We start from the raw sequence: 4,838 nt of genomic DNA on the forward strand, positions 1-4,838 counted from the left end.
TTGGCAGCAAATTCCACTGTCAAACAGCTCTTACTGTCAGGAAGTTCTTCCTAATGTTTAGGTGGAATCTTCTTTCTTGTAGTTTGGATCCATTGCTCCGTGTCCGCTTCTCTGGAGCAGCAGAAAACAACCTTTCTCCCTCCTCTATGTGACATCCTTTTATATATTTGAACATGGCTATCATCTCCCCCCTTAACCTCCTCTTCTCCAGGCTAAACATGCCCAGCTCCCTTAGCCGTTCCTCATAAGGCATCGTTTCCAGGCCTTTGACCATTTTGGTTGCCCTCCTCTGGACACGTTCCAGTTTGTCCGTGTCCTTCTTGAACTGTGGTGCCCAGAACTGGACACAGTACTCCAGGTGAGGTCTGACCAGAGCAGAATAGAGTGGCACTATTACTTCCCTTGATCTAGATGCTATACTCCTATTGATGCAGCCCAGAATTGCATTGGCTTTTTTAGCTGCCGCGTCACACTGTTGGCTCATGTCAAGTTTGTGGTCAACCAAGACTCCTAGATCGTTTTCACATGTACTGCTCTCAAGCCAGGTGTCACCCATCTTGTATTTGTGCCTCTCATTTTTTTTGCCCAAGTGCAATACTTTACATTTCTCCCTGTTAAAATTCATCTTGTTTGTTTTGGCCCAGTTCTCTAATCTGTCAAGGTCGTTTTGAAGTGTGATCCTGTCATTTACCAAGAAGGGATAAAAAGGGGCTGCTGGATTCATCATGGCGAACTCATTGACAAAAGCAAGGACCCTAGTAAAACCAGCCTCACCAATCTAGCCTGAGACACTCATCCTTCGGAACTGTGTCATGATTTGGAAAAGGGAATGGTGGTTTGGGGGCAGAGCCGTAGCTAGGGGGTGGCGAGGTGGGCCCCCACCAGGGGTGCCTGCAAAATCAGCTAAAAAATATGTCCACAAATATGTCTATAAATAAAAATATTGATTAGTGTGTGAGATGTTGAATGGGTGAAGTGGGGGGTTGGTTGGAGGAGAGGTGGGAAGAAAAGCTACCGTGCTTTTCCGTGTATAAGACGTTTTTAATTAAAAAGCGACATTAAAAATTGGGGGTCGTCTTATACACGGATAGCGCAGAGAAAGGATGTTGGATTGGTCGTTGCAGCGAGCCGGAAATTGTCAGCGGCTATCAGTCATTGCTGTGGCACGGGCTGTCAGTGATTGGTTTTGGCTGCGACAATTGGGCGGGCAAACCTCCCCCAAAAAAGCTCAGTAACTCTGGGCAATCTCCCCCCATTTTCTTAATTTGGAGTCCCCCAAAACAGGGGGCGTCTTATACACTGAAAAATACGGTGATTTGTCTGTGCCTAGGGGCGCAATCTGGACGGTTCTGCCAGGGGCACAAGATCACGACTCTGGGGAAGGAGCCTTAGATCAGATCATCTGCTTGGTACACAGACGATGCCCAGGTCCATCGCCGACTGCGTGTCAAGGACTGGCTGAACGCAGAAGGATGCTGGGGGGGGAACCAGTTTGGGAACCCCCAAAGAAAGAAGGCTCAGAGGTCAGGGAATGGTGGTGGGACGATGACGAGCGGTCAGAGAGAGAGAGAAGACTGGGAAGAGGTGTCGGAAGCTGAGGGGCAACAGGGCTTAGTGAGCGGGAGGAATCTGTGGCAGAGAGCATTCAGAATCGAGAGGCAGAACAAAGCAGGAGAGGAGGGAGGCAGAGAGAGGCTGATGAAGAATCACGGAGGTCCCCTCCCTCCACCCTTCTCTCGGGTGGCACTGTGGTCTAAACCACTGAGCCTCTTGGGCTTGCCAAGGTCAGCGGTTCGAATCCCCGCGACAGGTTGAGCTCCTGTTGCTCCGTCCCAGCTCCTGCCAACCTAGCAGTTCGAAAGCACACCAGTGCAAGTAGATAAATAGGTACTGCTCCGGCGGGAAGGTAAACGGCGTTTCCGTGCGCTCTGGTTTCCGTCACGGTGTCCCGTTGCACCAGAAGCAGTTTAGTCCTGTCTGTGGACAAAGGCTGGCTCCCTCGGCCTGAAAGCGAGATGAGCGCCACAACCCCATAGTCGCCTTTGACTGGATGTAAGTGTCAGGGCTCCTTAACATTTTTACCCAGGACAAGGAGAGGCATCAAAAGGGCGGAGGAAAGGATGGCTACACACAGGCACAGTCTCCGATTGCTTGGGAGCCTTGGAGAAGGAACTTAGATGGCTGTGAGCCTAGAAATTCAGAGGAAAAGGGATGAAACGCCAGTCAGAAACTTATTTCCATGTTTTCCCCAACTTTCAGAAGTGGGAGGAATGTTTTTGATGCATTCCCCCCCCCCCCCGTTGGTTTTAACATCTCCCTGTGGAGGATTTCATCTGATGTTTGGTTGTAAGTCACTTTGGGTTGCCCTGAGCAATGTATTATTTATTTTTATTTTATTATTATTATTATTATTACTATTATTATTATTATTACTATTATTAACGGTAATGGTAAAGGTAAAGGGACCCCTGACCATTAGGTCCAGTCGTGGCCGACTCTGGGGTTGCGGCGCTCATCTCGCTTTACTGGCCAAGGGAGCCGGCGTACAGCTTCCAGGTCATGTGGCCAGCAGGACTAAGCCGCTTCTGGAGAACCAGAGCAGCGCACGGAAACGCCGTTTACCTTCCCGCCGGAGCGGTACCTATTTATCTACTTGCACATTGAGGTGCTTTCAAACTGCTAGGTTGGCAGGAGCAGAGACCGAGCAACGGGAGCTCACCCCGTCGCGGGGATTCGAACCACCGACCTTCTGATCGGCAAGCCCTAGGCTCTGTGGTTTAACCCACAGCGCCACCCGTGTCCCATTATTATTATTGTTGTTATTATTGTTGTTGTTATTATTATTATTAACTGAATTTATATGCCACCCTATACCCGCAGGTCCCAGGGCAGTTCACAGAATAAAATCAAAATATAAAACCTCAAAATACAAGATCAAAATAAAAACAACCATCCAATACACACACACACCCCATAAAGGACTAACGAATTTAATGAATAATAAGCTTACTAGGATTGTATGCCTTTCAAAATTTCTGGAAAACCTTCCCGAGACAAGACCTTCTAGGCTGCCCCAAATGCGCAGAACTGATTTCCTTCTCGCCCCCACCTCCCATTAATATATTCTGCAAAAGGACAGGGCGAACTGGGTGATCGGCTCAGAAATAAAGTCGGGTGGGGTGCCGGAAGGGAACAAACAGATTTTTTCTTTAAATTCCTCAACTGCAACCACAATACCCAACTGTGGAATCTCATAAGATTTACAGAAGCAAAAAATCTGTGGGGAGATGCTGCCCCCTTGTGGTACTAAGCGAGCCTTGCGGCCCCCTTCCCATAATAGCCAATAAAACAAGCAATTCAAACAATGATTCCTGCTTATCTGAGATAAAGGACCATAAATTATTCGCGCACCAAGAATATTCCCCCCTTATCTCATCCACAATGGCCATTTTAAAATGTGGGTAGCTTCAAACAGCATCTTAAAAAGCAGAGACATCACCTTGCCAACAAAGGTCCGTATAGTTAAAGCTCTGGTTTTCCCAGTGGTGATGTATGGAAGTGAGAGCTGGACCATAAAAAAGGCCGATGGCTGAAGAATTGATGCTTTTGAATTCTGGTGCTGGAGGAGACTCTTGAGAGTCCCATGGACTGCAAGAAGATCCAACCTCTCCATTCTGAAGGAAATCAGCCCTGAGTGCTCACTGGAAGGACAGATCCTGAAGCTGAGGCTCCCAGACTTTGGCCACCTCATGAGAAGAGAAGACTCCCTGGAAAAGACCCGGATGTTGGGAAAGATGGAGGGCGCAAGGAGAAGGGGACGACGGAGGACGAGATGGTGGGACAGTGTTCTCGAAGCTACCAGCATGAGTTTGACCAAACTGCGGGAGGCAGTGGAAGACAGGAGGGCCTGGCGTGCTCTGGTCCAGGGGGCCTCGAAGAGTCAGACACGACTAAACGACTAAACAACAAAAAGTTTCAAACTTCATCCCTTGTTTGACCTATTTCCATGCAAAGGTGAGGGCCAAGATTTGCAATGATCAAGAACCCCAAATTCTCCCCACCCCAACAGAAACCCATGCAACTAGAAAGCCTGTATTTAAAAATACACCGCAAGTTCTCTGCATTAACTTACCTTGCAGGACTAACGTACATTTTTACAGCGGATGTTTGCATGAAACAAGGTTCTTTGTTTTTAAGATTAGAAAATAAATAAAAATCCTAAATTCAGAACAGGAAGGGAAAGTCTTAGACCTTTTAAAGTACAGTGGTACCGATAGTTGCGTTCACCTCTGGTTATGTATCCTTCGGGATACGTACATGGCAAACCCGGAAGTATTTTTTTCTGACGCGCGCGCATGCGCAAAGGCGCTAAACCACGCACATGCGCAGAAACAGCACCTGCTTTGCATCTTTTCATAATCCTGCGTCAAAATTCGCACCAACGCCCTCCCCCTCCAGCAGTGGCGTAGCGTGGGGGGTGCAGGGGGGGCCGGCCGCACCGGGTGCAACATCTGGGGGGGGGGCGCACTTGCACTTACAGCTCTCTGCCCCTACCTGGCTCACTCACTCTCTCTCACTGCAGTGCTGGCTGTGTGAATCCGATCCGAGCCGCCGGGTCGCCGCCCACTGTGGTGGGGAGGGTGCCAGGCGTGCGGTGCGGAGCGGAGTGAGAGCGAGGGACTATCTGGGGGAGGGACAGTGCAGCGGGGGGGGGGGCGCAAATTACTTGCCTTGCCCCGGGTTAGGGGGCGCAAATTACTTGCCTTGCCCCGGGTGCTGACAACCCACGCTACGCCACTGCCCTCCAGAAAGGTGAAGACTAAGGAAAAACAAGAGCC

The sequence above is a fragment of the Podarcis tiliguerta genome, assembly GCF_965153285.1.
Source record: "Podarcis tiliguerta genome assembly, chromosome: 13".
NCBI lineage: Eukaryota > Metazoa > Chordata > Lepidosauria > Squamata > Lacertidae > Podarcis > Podarcis tiliguerta.